The 26,031-nt window shown below is 37.7% G+C and overlaps 1 protein-coding gene across 1 annotated transcript in view; it reads left to right on the top strand.

Annotated features, from left to right (window-relative positions):
* CHSY3 (chondroitin sulfate synthase 3) overlaps window positions 1–26,031 on the top strand; it is a 287,645-nt gene that overhangs the window by 246,958 nt on the left and 14,656 nt on the right. The window lies entirely within an intron of this gene.

The raw sequence follows: 26,031 nt of genomic DNA, 5'->3' as shown, positions 1-26,031 counted from the left end.
TCCTCTGTTGTCCCCTTCTCCTCCTGTCCTCAATCTTTCCCAGCATCAGGGTCTTTTCAAATGAGTCAGCTCTCCACATCAGGTGGCCAAAGTATTGGAATTTTAGCTTAAACATCAGTCCCTCCAATGAACACCCAGGACTAATCTCCTTTAGTATGGACTGGTTGGATCTCCTTGTAGTCCCAGGGACTCTCAAGAGTCTTCTCCAACACCACAGTTCAAAAGCATCAATTCTTCTGTGCTCAGCTTTCTTTATAGTCCAACTCTCACATCCATACATGACCACTGGAAAAACCATAGCCTTGTCTAGATGGACCTTTGTTGGCAAAATAATGTCTCTGCTTTTTAATATGCTATCTAGGTTGGTCATAACTCTCCTTCCAAGGAGCAAGCTTCTTTTAATTTCGTGGCTGCAATCACCATCCGCAGTGATTTTGGAGCCCAGAAAAATAAAGTCAGCCACTATTTCCACTGTTTCCCCATCTATTTTCCATCAAGTGATGGGACTGGATGCCATGATCTTAGTTTTCTGAATGTTGAGCTTTAAGCCAACTTTTTCCCTCTCCTCTTTCACTTTCATCAAGAGGCTCTTCAGTTCTTCTTCACTTTCTGCCATAAGGGTGGTGTTATCTGCATATCTGAGGTTATTGATATTTCCCCTGGCAATCTCGATTTGTATAGCTATATATTTTATGAGGGTAAATTTGTTTTTATTACAATTCTTCTTCTGATATAGAAAATATATTAAATGCTTACAATCAAGTTTCATCCTAATAACTGATGGTCTATGTAATATATAGTATTCTGTGTGAGGGAAATAAGCTTTGAGATGTTAAAGTAAGCCATAAGTATATGGGGATTTTGAGGCAAAGCAAAGCCGAACAACTAAAATTACCTGGATCCGCATGTAAAAATGTTATCAGGGTAGTTATAAAAATTTCTTTAATAAATCTGCTCGATCTCTCAGCAATGCTTATTAAACTACCCTTTCTACATGACTTTGGGGTGTCTGCTACAGACCCAGAGATGTACACCTTAGCCTATAAAACTTAAGTTATATATAAAGAGGAAAAATAAAATGGAAATTATTACATTTTGAATTTTCCATTTCTTTCACTGAACAAAAAGTATTCCAAAGTAAAAAATTTAATTGATATGTGCAAAGTATTTCATAGGGATTATTTTCAAAGACAAGAATATGTTTGTGTTTAAAATGACTATAATTAAAACGAGATATATTATTTTTGATGATCCTAGCATATGTCTAAAGGAAGTGTGAAATAGCCTTGCTTTGACACTTAACAAGTACATAAGTGGTAGATATCATTATGATGAATCACCTTAGAGTTTGTTCCAGGAATTTTTTTCTCCTGCGGAACTTGTACCTTATAATAGAAAGGTAAAAGTGTATTGTCTCTGAGTTAAAGAGTTTTATTTCAGTGCCCAAAGCCTTATAAGCCTCAGGAGGCCTAGTATGCCTTCACAGTTCTTGGGATTTTTAATCTTTCACTGGCTCCCAACAATACTCTGTATTTAAAACTGTTACCTCTCATTCTTTCTTCAGTTTTCTTTATATACATCCTTTATCCGGCCTCCTCTCTTCAGAGAAAACTGAGGGAAGCACCATTGTTCTTACTACAGTGTCTCCTGCCATTTAAAAATCATAGCCATTTGGGGCTGAAAGAAAACGAGTCTAGATGCTCCTACAGACCCTGGTGGCACACATCCAGGAATGTAGAATCTTGTTGTATCCTGATGTTTTAAAACATCCCCAAATACATCTCCCTACAAACCCTTCCTCATTATTGGCCCCCTGGAACCACAAAGACAAAGTTAGTGCTTCTTCTAATAGCTATTCAGACATGAAAAGATTCTAAGTTTCTAAATGTTCTCTTTTCCAGCTAAATATCCCACCAGGTATTCTCAATATTTCTGCTTGATTTTGAATCCTTTCACCCTCTGAGCCTTTTCCTTAAAGCACTCTATTAAATGGGTCAAAAACTTGAATGGGAACAGGAATCAGGAATCAGGCAGTTAAGGTGGATGTGTGAATTTGACTGGAGGTATATCAGAAAGGTTGCACATTAAACATTCAGGAATGGAAGGGTCTTCTCTTCCCTTAATAGGTATGTATCCTCTCTCTCTGTCTCTCTCTCTCCCTTTCGAAACTCCCACCTTTGTGCTGTGTGCTAAGTGACTTCAGTCGTGTCCAACTCTTTGTGATCCCATGGACTGTAGCCTGCCAGGCTTTTCTTTCCATGGGATTCTCTAGGCAAGAATAGGAGTGGGTTACCATTTCCTTCTCCAAGGGGTCTTCCCAACCCAGGGATGGAACCGAAGTCTCTTACATCTCCTGCAGTGGCAGGCTGGTTCTTTACCTCTAGTGCCACCTGGGAAGCCCTTTTTAAATCAATCATTTGTTTTCCCACTTGTAGAAGAGACAGAGGTAGAAGAATATATGAACTTTCCACTCAAATCTTCCATATGAAAAAAAGCAGCAGTACAGACATGACCATAGACATTGACATTTGACTGTGGTTGATAGAGACCACGGACTACACACCAGGTGGTAACATCTGGAGAGAGAAATAACACAACCTGAAGAATCAAAGACTGCTCATTTCCGGTAGAAGATTGTTTGGACACAGCATATGTTATAGCTTCCACCTTCTACCTTCTAACCAGCCTGGAAGCCCAGTTTTTGATTTTTGTATGTTTGGGGGTTTTATGTGAAAATTTCTAATTCTTAAATGTTAGTAGTGAGTTTTTTTTAAAAAAAAGAGAGAGAGAAAAAATCTGTGTATCAACACTGTGCTGGCCAAACAAAATACATAAATACATCCGTATGCCAGACATGGCAGGTTTGTTACTCCTGCTTACCACTGCTGCAGGTGTTGTTTTTCAGAATTGAGGCTCATTTGGCCGAATTGTGGAGCCAAAGAGGCACAGCTGGGCTGAGGAGGTTGTGTGAGGGCGAGCCAGCCCCAGGTGCCAGGGCATATGTACATGAGCCAAGGGCAGCATCTCCTTAGGAGTCTAGAGGCAGGCTGCGGCCAGAGGTAGACACAGGCTATCAGCAACAGCCAGGAAAACTCACACCCACCTAAGGGTAGGCACACTTTCCCTCTAAAGTTGGTAGAACAAGTAAGGAAGGACCCTGTGCATACAGGGCACTGGTAGTGTGCATAGCTTAGAGGTAGGGAATTCGAAGTAGTCAGCCAGGCAGAGAATCTGAAATGGGAACGCACTTACATGGCAGAAAGTGAATATAGGTAACTGAAAGAGGTAACTGATTTTTTTATTTCAACATTGATAATCCCACTAAGATTCTGAATCCAACTATATGAAAAGGGAAATAGCCTAGGGAAAAGTCTGAAGGGCAGTATCATGTCACTTGAGTTTGCTTCTGTGTACCTAGTCTGGTATGGTTCATGGTATATATTGGTGCTTAATTAATATTTGTCAAATGAATGAATTTTCACAAGGTGGCAAGTGGTTTATGGTCTTCTAAGAGAAAGATAAAGGAAAGCTTCCTCTTAATTTGTGCTTGTGAAAGATGTATTTTTATTGTTGAGAATGATGATAAATAATAGGTTGAGATGATTTTGTTTTCTGGCAAAAGACTTTCCAAGGTTAGCATTTATGTTATTTTTCCTTGCAGATCCAAAGTGGTTAGGCTAATCCATATTAAAATGTAAACTATCAAATCATAGTCCTAAGTCAACACCCTTTTGAAAAACTATCTTTTGGGGAGTAATCATATGTAACAGATATGTTCCAATTTGACTCCATTTCATAATCATTGGCAAAGATAATGTAATAGAGATAATAGAGGCCACATAAAGAATAAACTCTCAATCTGCTTTAACAATCAGCAAGATATTGCTAAAATAGTCATGAATTATGAGATAAGGATATATTAACTTAAGAGCTCATACAGTTCCTGTTGGAACTAAATCACTTTGTTAAAATAGAGCAGTGATGAGATTCTCAAAGAAATCTATTCAAACAGTAAGTCAGCCAAGGCGAGTCATCAATTGGCTCAAGGAGATCCCTTGGGCAAGACACATGGAAACCAACCTTGAAGAGAGAAGTAGCGATAACAGCAGGTGATGATTTTTCCTACTTTGTAAGTTCAGAAGCTGAGAGCAAGCCGTGTGGGCTCTGTTGTTCTTTGGCAGGACACTGAAGTCTTAGTGTGAGCTACAGGTCCGAATGAATGTGATAAAGTTACATCTTGACACTAGTCAGGCAAAAAGCTGTCAACCATAATAGTTGAAGCAACACTTTGTTAGAAAATCTGCACAAAAACAAATTTTTAGAATGGGATCCTCTTCATTTTGAGTTTGAGGTTTTCTTCTCTCCTGGCTTTGGGACATGTGGCTGCCTTCTGAGTTTTTGCAATAGAATATCAAAACCATGCAGTTCTACTTGAGTATTATATATTTGAAATGTGGCAAAGAATACAGCTATCATAAGATGTGTCATTAGAATAGATACGGACTATTGTGAAGCAACTGGAAGCAGAATGCAGTATTTTGAAGGTACTGTATTAGTGGAATGCTTAATAATATGACCATTTTTTAATTTATTGGGATAGAGTTGATGTACGATGTTGTGTTAGTTTCAGATGTATAGCAAAGTGATTCAGTTATACATAAGCATATATTCATTCTTTTTCAGATTCTTTACTCATATAGGTTATTACAGAATATTGGATAGACTTCCCTGTGTTATGTAGTAGGTTCTGGTGGTTATCTAATTTATATATAGTAGTGTGTGTTTGTTAACCCCAAATTCCCTAATTTATTGCTCCCCTCTCCCACGTTTCCCCTTTGGTAACAATAGGTTTGTTTTCAAAGCCTGTGAGTCTATTTTGTTAATAAATTCATCTGTGTTAATATCATTTTAAAAGTTAGATTCCACATATGAGTGATATATAATATTTTTCTCTGACTTACTTTACTTAGTATGATAATCTCTAAGTCTATTCATGTTGCTGCAAATGGCATTATTTTGTTATTTTTTATGGCTGAGTAATATTGCATCTTATATATGTACCACGCCTTCTTTATTAGTTACTCTAATGATGGACACTTAGGTTGCTTCCGTATCGTGGCTATTGTAAATAGTGCTGCAGTGAGCGGTGGGGTACCTGTGTCTTTTCAAATTATGGTTTTATCCAGATACATGCCTAGGAGTGGGATTGCTAGATCATATGGTAGTTGTATTTTTAGTTTTTTAAGGAAATCTGTACTGTTTTCTATAGTGGTTATAGCAATTTACATTCCCACCAACAGTGTAGAAGGGTTCCCTTTTCTCTACACCATCTTCAGCATTTATTGTTTGTAGACTTTTTGATAATGCCCATTCTGACCGGTGTGAGGTGATACCTCATTGTAGTTTTGATTTACATTTCTCTGATAATTAATGATGTTGAGCATCTTTTCATGTGCTTTTTGGCCACCTGTATGTATCCTTTTGGAGAAGGCAATGGCACCCTACTCCAGTACTCTTGCCTGGAAAATCCCATGGATGGAGGAGCCTGGTAGGCTGCAGTCCATGGGGTCGCTAAGAGTCGGACACGACTGAGCGACTTCACTTTCACTTTTCACCTTCATGCATTGGAGAAGGCAATGGCAACCCACTCCAGTGTTCTTGCCTGGAGAATCCCAAGGACAGGGGAGCCTAGTGGGCTTCCGTCTATGGGGTCGCACAGAGTCAGACACGACTGAAGCGACTTAGCAGCAGCAGCAGCAGCATGTATCCTTTGGAGAAATGTCTATTTAGATCTTTTGCCCATTTTATGACTGGGTTGTTTGGGTTTTTTTGACATAGAGTTGCATGAGATATTTTTGTATTTTGGAGATTAATCCTTTGTCAGTCACTTCACTTGCAAATATTTTCTCCCATTCCGTGGGTTGTCTTTTCATTTTGTTTATGGTTTCCTTTGCTATGCAAAGTCTTTTAAGTTTAATTAGATCCCATTCATTTATTTTTGTTTATATTTTCATTATTCTAGGAGGTGGATCAAAAAAGATCTTGCTATGATTTATGTCAAAGAGTGTTCTGCCTATATTTTCCTCTAAGAATTTTGTAGTGTCCAGCCTTACATTTAGGCCTTGGGTCCATTTCGAGTATGATTTTAAAACAATTTTTAGCCTATGATTATGTTTATAATAGACCTCACCTCAAAAATGTAAATGCTTCTCACAAAATTTAGTTGTGAAGTCAGGTGCAGTGACAGGATTTGAAGGCTTTTTTAAAAACACTCCAAAGTAATATGGTTTTCATATCACTAGACTACCAATCAGTATTTCCTGAATCTTATTTAGACATTGGCTTATATGCTCAAGCCACAAACTGAGGAAATACGAATCTTAGTGTATTTTGCAACACACACACACACACACACACACACACACACACACACATGTAATGATTTCATTTATTTAAAGCAAATCACGACTTCATTTGGCAACAATAATTTTATTTGCTGGCTCTCAAACATGTATTCTCTGATGTGAGAATCTTGGCTTTTTGCTTATATTTTTTATTTTCCAATTGGAAAGTTGAAACCTTTCTTTTCTGAAATGTTACTCTTAGCTAAATAAGAAATAAAATATTTCAATGTGATTAAATCTGAAGAAAATATTTTGCAGTAAGGTTTCAAAATCCATCTTGTTTTAAAGGCTTTTGTTGTTTTTGTGGGAATCAATTACATAATGTCAAGAGACAATGAAAGCATAAACTCAAGATCATCAAACTCTTACTTTTAAAGCTGTTTCTGAGCAGAAATTATCCTGGCAGTTGCTGCTGCTATTAAATGTGTGGGGATCTTTTAGACCATCTGGTTCAAAGTCTCAAATCTCTACTTTCCAAGGGTGGAAAAGCAGCTTAATAGCTGCTTTGGTGAGTTTTCAGAGTGGCCATGCCCCAGGAAACAGGGCAGAATCAAGTGATCCTGTGTGGGTGGAGCTTAAGATTTCTCATCAGCCAGAACACAGGAGATAGCGGGAAGCGGGATAGACAGACAGAGGAAAGGGAGCAATTGTGAAAGAAACAGAAATAGTGTACATGAAACTGACCCTGCATTCTGTCTTCTGTAAATGTTTGGAAATGTGTGACACCTCAACACACAATCTATCACTTGCTAATACTGTTTTCTTGAAGTAAGGTATCAGAATCCATCTTGTTTTAAAGGCTTTTGTTGTTTTTGTGGGAATCAATTACATAATGTCAAGAGACAATGAGCATAAACTCAAGATCATCAAACTCTTACTTTTAAAGCTGTTTCTGAGTGGAAATTATCCCATACTAATATGCATTGCTATGAATTCCATGTGTACTAAAAAAAAAATCTATAATGACAACAGAGAATGTTTTTGTAGATAAAAGTACAGTGATAGCTAGGCATAAAAACTAGCTAGGTCTTCTTCAGACTGTTTCTTTCCTTTGATCATTGTCACAACGGGTCTGATGACACTGGCTTGAATTCATCAGCTAAAACAGAAAGGGACTACTCCTCCAGAGTTAGTTAAGTGTGAGAATGGTTGTAGTAGCAAGACATAATACTGAATTTACTAATGAAAATAAGCCAAACAGGAAAAAAAAAAAAAAAAACCCACCTTAAAAGACCCTCTAAGGTACCAGAGTTCTAAGCAGGCCAAATTAATCTCAGCTGTTGGAACTTTAAATCTATGAATTCATGTAGTTAGGCTTTTTTGTGTCTGTCTTCTGTCATTCAGCATTGCATTTGTGACAGTCACCTATATTGTTGCATAGAGTTATGGTTTATTCATTTGCATGATTCATTCATTCATTCATTCTAATGGTCAGTAGATACTTGGACTATTTTCAATTTGGGGCTATTGTTACTCTTGGCAGCTATTACATACTATTGCTCTTATGAAAAAGTTTATACATGGCTTTTGGTGAAAAGATGTACATTTTTTTATATAGATTAAGGAGTAGGATCAGCGGTCATGGGATATACATATACTTAGCAGTGCTACCAAACAGTTATCCAAAGAGGTTGAGCCAGTTTTGCAGTCCTACCAGTAGTGTAGGAAATTAAGTATGACCTTTATATTCAGGGAAAAATAATATCAGAAAATAAACATCAGAATGGCACTTTTACATTGCTCTATCTTCTTTTTTTGAAGTCAATTTAAGCGTAACTAGATACTGGTGAAAATGACTTGTAGGTGACCATAGGTCACTATTACTTAAAAGATTCTAAAAGTTTTTCTTCTATAAAGATATTTTTTCCAAGCTGAAAAATATTCAGAAGCACTTTCATATTTGCTAATGGCAGTTTTAATGACTTTTTATATAAGTAATAGTACTTCAGAACACAGAAAAATCTTCCCAAAACCTCCAAAGTTTTTCACATATTGTTACCTAATGATAATACTGTTTGCCCCATTTTCACATGATGCAGCTGAGATCCAGAGAAGTTAAAAGGTGAAAATCTTTGTTTGCAGAATATCCCTCCACATCAAATCTGGGCCAATGATTGAGATTTTTGTAGTATAGCTTGAGATCCTGTTTTTCTCAGATACAGACATAGTTCTGTGAGCCAGTCTTAGACGTATATGTGAATTGTGATTGTTTTAGCTGAACTTTATTTCAGATAGTCAGTACCACTGCTGATTTGCATGCCAGCTTTATCTTCATGTATACATCATTTCCCCTTTTTAAAAGAAATTAGAAATCAAGTCATATGGAGAAGGAAATGGCAAGCCGCACCAGTATTCTTGCCTAGAAAATCACGTGGGCAGAGGAGCCTGGTGGGCTACAGTCCATGGCACTACAGAGAGTCAGACATGACTGAGTGCACACAAACATTCATTCCTTCCAGTTACTAATCTATCATTTACTGAGAAATCTACATTAAACTCTCCTACTATAAGTGTGGATTGCTAAATGGGTCTTGTAATTCTTTCCATTTTAAATTTCATATGTTTCGAAGCAATAGAATTAAATGAAAATATTTTTGACATTTTATTTAAAGAGAATAAATCAAGTCATAGAAAGATGAAGTGCTTTGCTTAATGTTACTACTAGGTGATATTCTATTTTTGAAGTTTCAGTCAAAATGTCTTTAACTTCTAAAACGTCCAACATTTTAGCTGCATGTGTAATGGCTTCTCATTATGATAGATTATCATGTTAAATAGAACTGATTTATTTGAAGAGTGAGAACTGCATTATGGACAAACAGCCTGGTATATAAGGGTCAGATCTATTTCCCAGGATTGGAGTTACACAGAGTTGCTGCTTTGCATTTATTGCTAAATACATCAGTATCTGTGCCCAAATTTCTTTAAGGAAGTAGGAAGTTACAGTAATTTTAAATATAAATTATGATTGAAATTTTAATGCAACCGTTAAGATATTTATGAACTATTTGAACTAGCTATCTTTAAAAGTAGATTGTGAAATTGCATATGCCTTGTATACAAATAAATAGAAAAAGATTGAAAGTATGTATATAAAAATATTAATGGTGATGCTCATGTGATTTTGGAAACATGGATATTTTGACTACTTTTTATTTCCCAAATTTTGTAAAACAAATATTTATTATTTCAAAATGAAAACTGGAAGTAATGTGCTAGAGAAACCATTGAAAATACCATCAATAAACAGAGAAGTATGCAGTCAACCAGTATTGATAAATAACAATGCTTGAATATATACTATCAATGGAATTCTAATGGTTACACAATATTTAGGGCTAAAGCAATCTCAGGAGTTTTTTAGCCTGGTGTTAAGAGCACTGTGAACTTTCATGCCAAGTGTGCTAATTTGCAGGATAGATTAGGACCTCCAAAGTCTAAACTGTATTAGTGCTTATGTCTTTACAAATGAAAAGCACGTTTGAAGTAGCACTGGTTCAGTTGCAGTGGTTAACGGCATGGGCTTTCCATCTCTTCTGAATCTCTAAGGAGGAATAAGACTTGCAACTGTATTGGTTTCTTCCTCTGTGTTTTATGTAACTTGAAGGTTTCATAAAAATATTTCCATGTGCCCTAGAGAAATAATAAAAGATTTTATAAAAGAAATCATGTGTTTATGTGGGCCTACCCAACCCCACTCCCTTCACCTCTAGCTGCAGTTGCAACATCACACCAAATTGGTTTCAGAGCATGACTGAACTAATGCAGAAACATTTCACAAGCTCACAAGATCTGGGGAAAAAGAACCTCTGTGGTTCAATATCGCTCAGATGTACACAGCATTGAACTAGGACTATGCGTGCCGTATCCTGTATGATGTGTTAGAGAAAGCGTTTGGAAAACGGATGCTGGTGCATCGTAATCCACCCAGGCGTTGCAAGTCTGTCAGATATATTCTCATTTTGTGAGTGGTCCAAGAAGAAAACTAATCAGCATAAATGTCAAGACTGCTGATGACTTTGCAGAATGTCACCATTCTCAGCCTGCCAGTGTGTCTTTTGATGAGCAGGTCGTGACATGACTCCGTTACCTGATTGATGTTTAATTTGAGACAGAGGACCAAGTAAAGGGCGTGGAATCTAGAAGCACCTGCTGACACGGTCAGCTCATTCTTTCATGAATTCACTCAACGAATGGCTATGGAGTCTCCACTCTGTGCCAGGTGCTGACCTCAGCACTGGGTATGTGACTGTGAACCGGTCAGACAAGTCCGTTTCCTCATGGAACTCGCATTCACTGGCATGATCACTGTGGATATATCTCAGAAGTTTTTAATTTCCTTGAAGATTCCAGACATTCTGTGCATCATCAGCCCAGCATCATTAAATATGTAATTCTGGGGCCATTTGCATCAAAATCACTTAGGGCTCTTTTGAAAAATCAGAATTCTACTGTATTTAGATAAGACCTGGAAATCTGCATTTTTTTAAACAAGTGCCTCTCCCCCCAGCAGCATCTTCACACTGAAGTTTAAAACTACGGATCCAAGGGGGCAGTTCTTTTTTTTTTTTTTTTCTTAATTTTTAATCGAAGGATGATTGTGTTACAATGTTGTATTGGTTTCAGCCATACATCAACATGAATCAGCCATAAGTACACATATATTCCTTCTTCAACCTCCCTCCCACATCCCATTCCATCCCACCCCTCTAGATTGTCACAGAGCAGCAGGTTGAACTCCTTGTGTTAAACAGCAACTTCCAAGAGGGTAGTTCTTAAGTTCCCTTAATAAACATCACACACTGTGCACACACAGACTATAATAAGAATATAACAGCAACAACAGGGATGAGGGGAACCTTTAGCAGATGATGACTCTGTCTGTGGCCTTGATGGTGGCATTGGTTCCATGGATGCATCAGTCAGTTCAGTCACTCAGTCATGTCCGACTCTGTGACCCCATGGACTGCAGCATGCCAGGCTTTTCTGTCCTGGACTTGCCTGGTAGCTCAACTGGTAAAGAATCCATGGATACATACCAGTCCAGAAACTCACAAATAATATACATCAAATACGTAAAGCTTCTTACATGTTAATCACACCTCAGTTGAGTGATTCAAATGTTTAAAACCTTTTAAATTTGAAAACTCAAATAAAAAGCCTTTGTTCTAGGCATTTATTTCTAATATTTACTATGAAGAAATAATAGCGAAATATTTGAAGGCCAGAGAAATTTCCAAACCTTGTGACCGTAACCAAAATCGTTGACTTGCCATGAAAGCTGTGGTCTTCCCATTCTTACCCTCTGTATTCAAAAAGAAGCAGCTGCAGACTGACTACATTAATGATTTCCAGAGCACACTTTGAAAAATTAAATAAAATATGCTTAACAATATATTTTAATACTCTGATAAACTTCATCATTTCTCTTCTTTCTGAAATTTTTGTAGATATTTTTATGTTGAGCTATTTTCTTCACCAAAGAGCATTTAATTTTTTTTTCTATGATAGTAAGTAAGAGGGAGAGAGCTATTTAAGTTCCTAATCAATGCTTTCTCGCTAATATTGGAGGTTAAATAAATAATTTAAAATCACAGATGGAATACTTACAATTAAAATTACAGATATAGCAAGATATAAAAGTTTCTCTTAAAAAGCAGCAAATAAAAGAATCACAGCTGTTTTTAAAAGCTGTTTAAGAAGAAATATGAAATCAACTTGATTGATAATATTTAATGTCCCTCGAATATCTGTTAAAAGCCTTTCTTTCATTTTTTGGTAATGTAGGGGAGGCAAAATAATTTCCCTCAACTCTGTTATGTTCTTGGCTGAGACCTGCTGCCATACTCACCCTCACCCCTCATGACAAAAGGCAGATGAACAGGAGAAAAGTAAGTAGAAGTTTAATAACATGCCTACCTCCTGTATACATAGAAGAGACCCAAGAAAACTCATTGACCCAAGTGAGTGAGCTCAGTTCAGTCTGACTCTTTGCGACCCTATGGACTGTGTAGCCTACCAGGCTTCTCTGTCCATGGGATTCTCCAGGGAAAAATACTGGAGTAGGTTGCTATGCCCTCCAGGTGATCTTCCCGACCCAGGGGTCAAACCCACATCTCCTGAGTCTCCTGCATTGCAGGCAGATTCTTTACCACTGAGCTACCAAGGAAGACACAATTAGCCCAAAGCCACCACCTTAAACACCATCTCCAGGGGCAGTGGTGGGGGCAGTGGTCAATTATAGGAGGATACCAGGAAAAGTGCAGAAAACAAGGGCAGATTGGCATACAAAAAAAGTTATGCTTTCTCCATTGATACAGGTTTCCAGAGATTTAGTCAGCCTCCTCTTCAGAGGTCAAGAGAGGGAGACACTCTAGCAAATGGAGCTTTCCCTTATAAATGTAAATGTCTCTTACAAAACAGTAACTTCTTACTTGATTTTCAAAGCTTTTCCTGCTGCTGCTACTGCTAAGTCGCTTCAGTCGTGTCCAACTCTGTGCGACCCCAGAGACGGCAGCCCACCAGGCTCCCCTGTCTCTGGGATTCTCCAGGCAAGAACACTGGAGTGGGTTGCCATTTCCTTCTCCAATGCATGAAAGTGAAAAGTGAAAGTGAAGCCGCTCAGTCGTGTCTGACTCTTTTCCTACATCTGCTGTTTCTTAATGTGAGTTCTTTGGGTTGAGAGCATGTCTGTTTCATTTTTGAATGAAATGCACATAGTAAGATGTTCAATAAATAGCAACTGGTTCATTAACTTTGACATGAGGTGTCAGTGTGGTATGGCTTTGTAACTCTCAGCTTAAATTCTTTCTTATTTAATATTATATTGTAACCATTCCCTTCTCCAGGGTATCTTCCAAACCAGGGACTGAACCCAGGTCTCCCACATTGCAGGCGGATTCTTTACCAGCTGAGCCACCAGGGAAGCCCTATATTGTAGCAGAAGGATTTAAAGTTACTGTTAGGACTGCAACATAATACAGTTGAACTACTAAGGGAATTAGAGGTCTTACTAGGGAGACAGAGAGTTGGACTGAAAGTGACTAATTCTGTGCACCTAAAACTTGAACTTGCATCCAGGCCACTTGGGAATCTTGAGAAACTGTGGCTTCTGATTCTGTAGGTCCAGCATGGGACCCAAAAGTCTGTATTTCTAGCAATCTCCTAGGCAAAACCTTGAGTGCAAGTCCGACATATTTGATCCTTTAATAGAGAATTTAAATGTTGAATAAGTGGGAGACTGCCTTTCCAGGACACATTGCTATCTGAATTATGAGCTGTAGGAGGCGTTTCCCTGAGTTTATTTTGCTTGTAATTATTCAGTGTGCGGAGAAAACCTAGTACTGAACTCTGGAGAGGAAGTTCGTGATGGGCAACGGATTCCCTTTGTGTACTAAACACGGAACCTTTACATATTTAGGAAGCCATCACTGTGAAAAAATGCTCACATGAAAGAAGGCCCTTTGATTTCAGTTCAAGGGCAAGCCATCTGGCCCTGTTCTTACATAGTAATCAGGCTAATAGTGCCAGTGGCTTCATTGGAGAAAGCATAGAATGGCACTTTAAAATCTGTTCAAGGGCCTATTTTTAGATTCTGGCAGCTCAGGAAGGCATATTTACTTCATGTTTAATGCAACCTTCCACTTCAAACTAAAAACATTGCTTTTCCTCTACTGAGTTTGTATCAAGTCTCCTAAGAAACACTGCCAGCTTTGCACATCCCTATTCTCTAAGATGATTAACTGTTTAAAATTGAAAAGCTTGGAAAATACAAATCCTGCCATAGGCCCCTGGTGGGGTAAAAAGACAACTCAAAACATTTCCAGACGGTTTGGGTATTATGTTCTATATGTCCTGGGAGCAAGGGGTGGGGGGATCCTACACTGGATGAGTTGGTGAAAAGTCACTGGGAGGAATATTTAGCAGCTTCCTTTTCAGAAGCCTCTGCAACCCTCCGCCTAGTTCCTAGGGTACCAGTTCATCCATCAGTGAGATTCTGCTAAACAGCTGTTCAGCTCTGGTAAGGTCTGCCTTAGCAGAAGGCTGAGATAACTCGAGTTGTCTCTTGTTTTTAAACCATTTTACACTCCTAATCTATTTGTCAATCCCAAAAATGTTTTCTTACTCTGACAGTTTAGAATTTGAGAGCAAGTTGTATCTGTTGATCCAAATCAATGGATCTTATTGCATGAGTAGAGTAGTGTTAAACCTGTATTGGTAATATTGAGTTTTTACAGAAAAGAGTCTTGAACTGTCAGATTTCTTAGCATATCATATTCTACCTGGAGTCATTTTATTCCCGCTTGTGCAATTTAGTAACTTCTCTTTCTGACAATCCTTGAAAATATATCCTGCATCTTTTAGAAAGAGAGACATTCAAGTTACTGCTTATTTCTAGCTTTCAGTCACAAAATCCGTAAAAACTGTGTTGCTTCAAAATAGAGTGAGGGTATGGATTTTGAGCAGGTGTCAGATTGTTTATAAGGTTTTCTGGTTTGAGCAAGACAAGGCCGTTTCAGCATCTAGGACATGTTACTCCCAAGTTACACTTGTCCTCTGTTGAATACACATATTTAGCCTTAAATAACAATTTCTGTTTTTAAAGGGTTTCATGAACATTAACTAGCATTTCTTCATAGCCTGCCTGTGAGATGGGTCAATATCATTATCACTATTTTATAAATCAGAAAAGTGGGATGGCAGAAGCTGAGTGATTTGAATGAGGAAATACAACATGTCAAAGTCAACCAGGAATGCATTCCTAGCACCAGCCTAGGGTATCACACCACATATCACACTCTGAGCATCAGTGCCCCTGCACCCAGTGCTCAGAGAACACATGATGTTATTACATGCAAGGATAGTTTTGTTTAAGTAGTGAAGAGACAAATTATTAGAGGGTTTAGTTGATTACTGCATGAGCTAGGTATGCCACATGCAAGCATGCTGCATTGCAGGGAGAACTCCTGACTGAAACTGGAACCGTGGACTTTTTGACAGTCATCTCTTGTGACAATATCCTGGAAAGCTTTTTTTTTTTTTTTAAACAGCAAGTACTTTTCTTAAGCATCTACTCTGTGTGTAGATGATCTTAGAATCTACAAATGTCATTGCTAAGATGTCTATGAGAGGGTACTATCATTCCCAACTTGAGAATTTAAAAAACTAAGCTTAATGGGTTAAATTTCCTTGTCCAGATCACTTGTCTGCTTGAAAGTGAGGCTTAGATTCAAACCTGAATTTGTGAAAGGTTGTTTACCTATGGTACCCAGACATGCCGATGATGACATTGTTGATGGAGAGAGAGAGCTTTGTAGGCATGCTACCCCGGGTTGACTTCTCTCTCTCTTGTTCTTATGAGAGGCTCAGGTGGAGGTATAGACAGGAAGCACATCATGTTTAGGAACCCTGTGAAGATTAAGAGCGTAAATGTTAGTTAAGAGAATTAAGTATACAATACCTTTTCAAAAGGCCAAGATAAGGAGCCAAATGGAATGCTGTTCTGATCAGGCCATGCTTGGAGTGCGGCTGGTTATTATACTTGAAGAGGACTAAAATCCAGCAGCACTATGTTTAGAGGTGAAGAACTGGTGTGCCAATAGGATCTATTTAGGCTGCACTGCAGCAAAATTAGTCATAGTTATCATTCATGTGAAAGGATGTTGTGTGGAATAAGGAATCTCATCTGCATTTGGCACTAGAACACAAGATATTAGAACGAAACATCAGCAGTTAAGAGTTAAAGGGCCAAAGACTAGCAGAGAAAAATTTTCTGACTCAGATATGTTCAAGAAATAAATCAGTTAGCCAGGAAGCTACCTAATCCTAATCATTAAAGTTTCATTAGACTGGTTGAGTGGGAGGAGCATGCCTTTGGATTCTGACTTGCCCGAGTTTGAATCTCAACTCTACCATCTTCTCTGATGCTCTCTTGTTCCTAAAGAATCAAATAACAGTAGGGTCTATTCTATGTTAAATTCACTGGAGTTCTTCATGGCCAACAAGAGCACCTAATAAACATTTAATGTCAGTTTCTCAGTTTAGATGGATTGAGGCTTGGACGAGGTATGTTCTAAAGAGCTGGACAACCTTTGATTTCTAAATCAGGGGCAGCCAATTATCAGGGGAATGAATTTTGTAAATAGTGATATTTCATCAAGGAAAGTACAAATGAGTTGAAAGTTTGTTCTGAAGCTTTTGCAACATAACCTGGAAAGTATTACTTAAGTGTAAAGGAAGAAAGAGAAAAGTGTAGTCAGAGATTTTCAGTGTATTAAAAAGCATTTATTCTTTAATCCTGTATTAAGATGTTCTAAAGAAGATTTCACACAAAAGTTGTTATTAAGATGACTATACGTATTTATATATCACAATGACCTATACACATGGAGAGTATTATTCAGCCATAAAAAGAAACACATTTGAGTCAGTTTTAATGAGGTGGATATACCTGGAGCCTATTATACAGAGTGAAGACAGAAAGAGAAAGACAAGTACTGTATATTAGCGCATATATATGGGATTTAGAAAGATGGTACTGACAATCCTACACGCAGGGCAGCAAAGAAGACAGATGTAAATAATAGACTTTGGACTCAGTGGGAGAAGGCGAGGGTGGGATGATTTGAAGGAATAGCATTGAAACATGTACATTACCATATGTAAAACAGATGGCCATTGCAAGTTCAATGCATAAAGCAGGGCACCCAAAGCCGGTGCTCTGGGACAACCCAGAGAGATAGGGTGGGGAGGGCGGTGGGAGGCAGGTTCAGAATGCGGGGGACACATGTATACCTGTGGCCGATTCATGTTGATGTATGGCAAAAACCATCACAATATTGTCAAGTAATTATCCTCCAATTAAAATAAATCAGTTAATTGAAAAAAAAGAATCCTAAAAAAAGATGACTAAGTTACAAGCTCTTTGGTTTTACATGTATTTCCCCCCCTTTATCAACCTTTCAGTTGAGGCATAATAAGTAAATGAAATAAATGCTTGAATGCAGTATCTTAATTATAAATATGAATTTTCTCTGTGAGATGGCAAATTAAATCTAATAACTTTACACAACTGAATTAGCATATGTCAGTTATACTTATAGCAATTTTGCACACATGCCTGGATGTGTGAGTGGTGAGACTTAGGATATTGGTAGTGATTGAAAGGGCAAGAAGAACAGGGATGGGCACCATTAATTGCTGTAAGGCAGCCAAGAAATGCGTCCAACATAATCTTTTCCTGGGGACATTACCATGGGACAGCTTCTGGTAGAAGTGCCCATCTAATGTGACATGGGATATTTCCAACTAAAACTCCATATTAGTAGGCTTGGGTTTTTTCCCTCTAAATCATAGGCAACACAGTGGTTTGAAAAGAGTTTGAAGGTGTCACCCTGCTTTCAGAAAGAAAAAAAAAAAAAGAAGCATATGTTTTGGAGATATACTCTATTTTGAGATTCATTAGCACCATTTAAAGACAACTTCATCTTAGGAGATGATTTCTGTCAAATCTTTCATACCATTTTGGATCTAAATCTGGAACAGATTGAATTTTTGCATCCTACTTTTGTTCAAGGGAAGATTATGAAAGTTAGAACTACAGCTTTACTCATTTCAACCAAGAAGAGTTAAATTGTGAACAAGCAAGTTCTCCGACCATCTTACTCCCAATATTCTGTGCTACTTAGAAGTAGTTACTTACAAAACATGCCATGGGCAGTCCCTTTTCCACCACCTGAAGCTCAGTCCTGCCTGATTCTGCACCCTTTTTTCCTCATTCTGCACCCTTTTCTCCTCATTCCCTTAGTGTAACACAGGAAATGTCTTTTCTTCTAGTAAAGGCCCATCCATCGGTGGAGTTTGGGCCTCATTTCTTCTCAGATGCCTGTCTCCTTCCCCTTCTAATTTCCTCCCTTTGCCTCTTGCTTCCTTCTCTCAAAATCCATTAAGCAGTTTGGGGAGCACCTACTATGTGCTGTCCTGGTGTCTTCTGCATTTGGAGATGCTTCTTTGAGCTAGAGAGTTTTAATTCTTTTATTCTTACAGAGCGGAGGAGTCATGGAAATCTCCTTTCTGTTTCTAGCATTAAATGCACCCCTTTGTAGCAGAAAGAAACCTACACTGGTTTCAGCTCTGTGCTTCCAAAAAGGAATCTTCAGTTCCTAAGGGAAGGTTGTCATCTGGATGGTGTTGCTCAGTTGGCAGATGAAGGTAGGAGTAGAGGATGAGAGGCGTCGCCAGCAGAACTCACAACAGCTACAGTTAAACCTTTGGAGGGAATACCAGGAGCACCTCCAGAAAGTGGAATGAAGTGCAGGTTGTTTTTATTATTACTTTCCAGGGAGCATAGTCTATGGGCTGTCTGTGATATTCAATCATTGCTACTATTCTGGTGAAATATTTATTGAGTGATGACTGTGTGCCAGACGTTCTCCCAGATGTGTTGTGTATACTAATTAATTTCCATGATCACTACAATATTGTCTACCTTTTACCGGCAGGAAAATTGGGTTAAAGGAATACTGAATGATTTATGCTAGATCACAATCCCAGGGACAGGGAAGCCTGGTGGGCTGCCATCTATGGGGTCACACAGAGTCGGACACGACTGAAGTGACAGCAGCAGCAGCAGCAGATCACAATAGGTAGAGCAGGATTCAAACCCAGTGAAGGACAGAGGAACTTGGTGTACTGCAGTTCATGAGGTCACAAAGAGTCCAACACAGCTTAACAACTAAGCAACAGTCACCAGATCCCATAGCCAGCCCTCTCACCCCTGTGGCAAGATTCTCCATAATCCATTTAGGAAGACAATACCAAAAAGTCTGAACAAATAGTTTCCTGCCTTCCCTCAGGCAAATATATTCAATGACTTTGATACAACTTACTTAAGAGAACAAAGAGTGAAATTTATTCATCTGAGTCTTATGAAAATAAAGTCCCAAAGTGGCAGAAACAAAGAATTCTTGGGTTCCTTTTGGGGCTTTTTCCTGTATATACCCTTAGCATATGTAGTCTTTTCCTCTTTGAAAATCTTTTTTCTCTTTATTCAAAGTAGGCTCTGAAGTTTAATATATTTTTTTTAAAGATAGGGAGGGAAAAAGTAATTTATTCTAATACGTCTATAGTTTTGTGTTTCTGCATATAGATTATTAATCATCTAAAACTTGTATTTCTGGGTGTGGTCTATATTAGGAATCAAATTTATTTTTCCTAAATGATGGACAGTTGTCCTAATAATAGTTGTTGAATGGTTTATCCTTTACCTACCTATTAAAATTACTAAATTACTACCTTTAGTTTACCCAAATTCTGAATATATGTAGGACTCTTTGTGGATTGTTTATTCTACTCTGTTAATCTATTTGTCTATTTTTATACTTTTACCACACAATATAAGTTACTCAAGGAAATTTGATGTCTTCCTTTTCAAGCTTTTGTTAGCTAGTTTTATTCAACCACCATAGATATTTTAGGGTAAGCCTATCAAGCTCCATTTTTTTTAAGCTGATATGTTTTCTGGAATTGCATTGTATTTTAAAATAAATTATAATAAATTAATTAATCAGTTTTTAACTAACTTAGAAATTATTTTTTAAAGAATTGCTTATTCAGGATTATGATAGGTTGGGCAATTTATTCAGATATTGCTCTTATGTTCTTAAATTCTCTTTAATAGTTGTATACTTTTTTGTTAGGATTTTAAAGGTACATCATAATATTTATCACAAAATTGGCATGGTTATTTTGGAAAGGATATCAGTCAATTATACAGTTATTACAAACTCGTTGCAGTAAAAGAAGGCTTATTGCATTTTCTCACCACTTTGGACTTAGCATAATGTTTTGATGTAGAACTGAGTGATTTTATTTCCCTAAAATGTAGTTTGATTATTTCGCCTTACACAAAAAGGCAAACAAATTATTTCAGGGATTCAGAAAGAAGAAAACATCTAATTTAAAACCACTCTTACTTTTCCTGTTGGAGTTTTAAGAAACCCAAAGTTCTAAAGCAAATTACTGAAATCCGAGTTTCCTGTTTTTTTTTTTTTAAACTAATTTACTAATCTGATGTCCTTCTTTGCTGTTATTTAAAACTTTAGATGGAAAAAGTGTGGTAAAAATAATGAAAGCAGTGATAATTTTAGATTATGTTTTATTCAAACCATAGTATCTGTATGCTGCTGCTGCTGCTAAGTCACTTCAGTCGTGTCCAACTCTGTGCGATCCCATAGACGGCAGCCCATCAGGCTCCCCCGTCCCTGGGATTCTCCAGGCAAGAACACTGGAGTGGGTTGCCATTGCCTTCTCCAATGCATGAAAGTGAAAAGTGAAAGTGAAGTCGCTCAGTTGTGTCTGACTCTTCTCGACCCCATGGACTGCAGCCTACCAGGCTCCTCCGTCATGGGACTTTCCAGGCAAGAGTACTGGAGTGGGGTGCCATCGCCTTCTCCGTAGTATCTGTATACTTTACCCCAAATTCTAGTATACTGTTATTCCATTGAGGATTACTAATTTCAATTGAACATTCAATTTTATTTTACTTGAAAAATACTAGCTGAAAACATAAAAGTATCCTTGAATAATATTTAAGATTTATACCAAAAAGGACTTGATTTTACTCCCCGATAGATCTTTTATCTACAGATCAGTTCAGTTCAGTTGCTCAGTTGTGTCCAGCTCTTTGCGACCCCATGGACTACAGCATGTCAGGCTTCCCTGTCCATCAACAACTCCCGGAGCTTGCTCAAACTCTTGTCCATTGAGTCAGTGATGCCATCCAACTAACTCGTCCTCTGTTGTCCCTTTCTCCTCCTGCCATCAATCTTTCACAGCTTCAGGGTCTTTTCCAATGAATCAGTTCTTCACATCAGGTGGCCAAAGTATTGGAGTTTCAGCTTCAGCATCAGTCCTTCCAATGAATATTCAGGACTGATTTCCTTTAGGACTGACTAGTTTGATCTGCTTGCAGTCCAAGGGACTCTCAAAAGTCTTCTCCAACACCGCAGTTCAAAAGCATCAATTCTTCAGTGCTCAGCTTTCTTTATGATCCAGTTCTCACATCTATTTACATGGCTACTGGAAAGACCATAGCTTTGACAAGATGGACCTTTTTCGGCAAAGTAATCTCTGCTTTTTAATATGCTGTCTAGGTTGGTTATATCTTTTCTTCCAAGGAGCAAGCATCTTTTAATTGCATGGCTGAAGTCATCATCCACAGTGATTTTGGAGCCCAAGAAAATAAAGTCTGTCACTGTTTCCATTGTTTCCCTGTCTGTTTTCCATGAAGTGATAGGACTGTATGCCATAATCTTCATTTTTTGAATGTTGAGTTTTAAGCCAACTCTTTTACTCTCCTCTTTCACTTTCATCAAGACACTCTTTAGTTCCTCCTCTCTTATCTATAGATAGTTCTGTGTTTATATCATTCCTTGCCTTGTTGGGACATTTATTAAACATTAATATTTAATCAGAGATAAATTTTTGTATATCTTTTCTTTTAAGCTGCTTATTTAAATAATATATCATGTATAAGAATATATTTAATATTTTCACATAATTGTTCTTCTTTGACCTTCACACCAATATTGTATATTTGAAAGGCAATGGTTTATTCTCACCATTTAATGGGTAACAAGATTGATACAAATAAAATTGCTTGCTCACTATCACATAGCTTACTAAAAGATTACCAATCCAATGGTCTTTCTTGTAAAATCAACTCCTTCCCAATATTCCTTTTTTAAAAAGCCATGAAACTGCCTCTCAAGATTCCTGTCTTTGTTTGTTTTTAGTTTGTATGTTATTTCTCGTTACATTTTCTACAAGTGCCAGTTTTTGAGCAGAGCTGTGAGGACACCGTAAGAAGGGAATCTTGAAGGGTGTTAGAAAAGCCACATAGCAATTATAGTGTGGATCTCACAATAATACAGAAGGAATAAATTACAAAGCTGCAATCAAGTTAGATCTAAACTCAGGTGATGTGAATATAGCAATATTGTACCTTCTCTATGTAATTGCAATTACTTTCAAGTTTATTTTATCATCAAACAAGCAATTTTTCAATCAGTGCAGCTTCTGCAGATCAGCACTCTGGTATATTAATTATTGAATTCATTTATCAGGCACTACTTAATGCTTAGCCCCATCCTTCCAAAAAAAAACAAAAGGATCAAGAAGTTTGAGGAAGGATTACATGGAAAGCAAACATTTGGAGGACAAACATAATATCACATATCACAGTGGTTCTCATTCTCAAAAAAAAAAGTTTGAATTTGAGAAGAGTAGAATAAATCTTTTAGTGTCATACATGATATTATTATATAGAGAAAGTATTTGTCAAAATGCACATAAAGTATATTTTCAGTTCAGTTCAGTCGCTCAGTCATGTCTGACTCTTTGCGACCCCATGAATTGCAGCACACCAGGCCTCCCTGTCCATCACCATCTCCCGGAGTTCACTCAAACTCACATCCATCGAGTCAGTGATGCTATCCAGCTATCTCATCCTCTGTCGTCCCCTTCTCCTCCTGCCCCCAATCCCTCCCAGCATCAGAGTCTTTTCCAATGAGTCAACTCTTCGCATGAGGTGGCCAAAGTACTGGAGTTTCAGCTTTAGCATCATTCCTTCCAAAGAAATCCCAGGGCTGATCTCCTTCAGAATGGACTGGTTGGATCTCCTTGCAGTCCAAGGGACTCTCAAGAGTCTTCTCCAACACCACAGTTCAAAGGCATCAATTCTTCGGCGCTTAGCTTTCTTCACAGTCCAACTCTCACATCCATACATGACCACAGGAAAAACCATAGCCTTGACTAGATGGACCTTAGTTGGCAAAGTAATGTCTCTGCTTTTGAATATGCTATCTAGGTTGGTCATAACTTTTCTTCCAAGGAGTAAGCGTCTTTTAATTTCATGGCTGCAGTCACCATCTGCAGTGGTTTTCAAGCCCCAAAAAATAAAGTCTGACACTGTTTCCACTGTTTCCCCATCTATTTCCCATGAAGTGATGGGACCAGATGCCATGATCTTAGTTTTCTGAATATATTTTCAAGTATATTTTATGCTTGGTTAATTTTTTTTTCTTGCAGATAACTCACATAAACATACATAGGAACTATTTGTTTTGACAAAGAAGACATTTAAGCAGAAACAGTGTGCCTCACATTTCATGTCCTTACACAAATGATAAAGTCAGTCCCCTGGACTCACTCCGAACTGGTCAAAGCACTTTTCTCTTCAACTTATGAAACTTTCTCAACTTACGGTCCCAAAGAGCTACTCCCATTTATTCTAAATTCTGTAGTAGGAAAAATCTATTTATTTTTTCTAAGATAACATATTTATTTTTTTCTTCATTAAAAACATTATCATTTGATCAGATTTTGTCATCCTTAATTACCCAACACTAGTCATAGTGGGTTAAATTCAAAATCTGCTAGGTAGTTTCTTTGCCAAAATAAATTTACAATCTAACTTTGGATAGGAATGGAGTGAAAATAAGTAAATAGCTAATTAGCTAAATGAATGACTCTCTAATTGACAAAAGAATAAATTAGAAAACCAAGTATTATAGTAAATACCAAACTGTGTGATACAGTGAGCTCTGTCATGCCTTGCAAAAAAAAGAGTCAGGCTGTCCTGGAATTAACAGAAGATACATTCGTGTGGTAAACATTTAGCTAGATTTAAAAGGATGTATAGTGTTTGAATTGGCCAGAGTATGCAGAAAGGGCAACTTCACGTGATAGAGAATAGTGATTTTTCAAATTGTTTTTTTCCTGTTTGCAGAAATTTTTTTCAAATAAGCTGTTACTTTAAAACTTAATATATAATAATACAAAGCAGACCTGCTCTGATTGAAGTGAGGAGAGAAATGGGCTCCAGAGTCCTATGAAATTTGTCCTCTTGGTTTCTCCTGGAGTTCTGATTTAGGCATGTTCAAATTTATACACTTGTATTTCATCTTTTCTGTATCTTTTATGGCACCTTTGAGTATTACTGCCTATGTCCATAATGGAAATGTTTACAGTAATCCAAACTTGAACCAGGGTCCAAGCAGTAAAAGGGAGGAAACAAAAGGATAATTAGGAAGTGGTTGTAAAAGAAATAAATACAACATGTTGAAAGGGGTTGCTGGGAAGAGGAAGAAAGGAATCTGCAACATTGCTGAAGTAATGAGTGTATATATCAGGAAGAAAATCAGTGGTGCTAGGCAGAGAACTAGAACGTCAGGAGAAGAAACTATATTTGTTTCTTTTAGTATATTATATGTTTTATTCATTTTTTCCCTTTCCTTTATCACTGTGCTGAGATAGGCTTTAAAGCAGAGACTTAAAGACCAGATTTATTCTAGTAGGATCTTTAAGTCTCTGTCTTTTTTGAAAATCTGGAATCTACTCAGAGGCATGTGATTACAGACAGCCCTGGTCCTGCATTACTTACAGCATAGTGTGAAAGCGTTAGTCGCTCAGTCGTGTCTGACTCTTTGCACCCCATGAACCCCGCCAGACTCCTCTATCCATGGAATTCTCCAGGCAACAGTACTGGAGTGGGGACCTTCTCCAGGGGATCTTCCAGACCTAGGGATCGAACCTGGGTCCCCTGCATAGCTGGCAGATTCTTTACCATCTGTGCCACCAGGGAAGCCATTTACACCGTACCAGGGACTGAAGATAGAGTGAAACTGTTACATACTCTTAGACTTCAGAAAACTCCTAAATTTGTGATAGAGACATATATTTAGATGAATAAACTAATGTAAAATTAAAACTGAGTCAAATCATGGGGAAGAATGGGGCCTGGTACCAGGGGAACGTATACCAGGCCTAATCTTTTCAGAGAAGGTATCCATGAGGCAGTGATATTTAAACTGATAGCGGGAAAGCATGTGCAAAGGCAGTAAAGAGAGAAAGGAAGCCAGTAGGACTAGAGCATAGAGGGCAGGAGGTAAGAGAGAGAGCTGGAGAGGAATGCGTGATCATTCCAAGAGCATTGGCTGTCATCGATGGGGAAAAGGAGGGTCACGTGATCATATATGCGTCTTGGAAAGTTGACTCATGTTGCATCATAGGGAACCATTTGGAGAGTGGTCAGATGAGACATAGTCAGAAAGGTGATTAGTACAGAAATACAGAGAGAGTTCTTGGTATCTTGGACCAGAGTGGCCATCCTGAAGATAGAAAGAAGAGAATAAAGATTCAGGGGATAGTTGGGAGATGAAAGAGATTGAAATTGGTGATGAGGGTTAAAGGAGAGCAATGATAGATTAATGATATATTAAGGATAATAACTCTTGACATGGCATCATTATTGCAAGAATCACTTTTCCAATTTAATATTTGGTTTTAAGTTTTATTTATGGAGTTTTGATATGGTGATGTTTTACAGTTAATATAATACTACCTATAATTTTTATTTATGTTTTTGCTTATGGTTTTGTTTTTGCTTAAGGATTTATCCATGTGCTTAGAAAATGTAAATGCTTACCTACATTTTTCTGATTCTTTTACAGTATTTTTTCTTGTTTTAAGGGATGACACTAGTAGGATTTAGATCTTTAATACACCTGAAATACAGACATATGTACACACATATATGTATATAATGTATTCAGTATAAGATGTGAGG

The sequence above is a fragment of the Bos javanicus genome, chromosome 7 (assembly GCF_032452875.1).
Source record: "Bos javanicus breed banteng chromosome 7, ARS-OSU_banteng_1.0, whole genome shotgun sequence".
NCBI classification, from domain to species: Eukaryota; Metazoa; Chordata; class Mammalia; order Artiodactyla; family Bovidae; genus Bos; species Bos javanicus.
The sequence above is the reverse complement of the archived record's forward strand: the minus strand, read 5'-3'. Positions and strand labels throughout refer to the sequence as shown.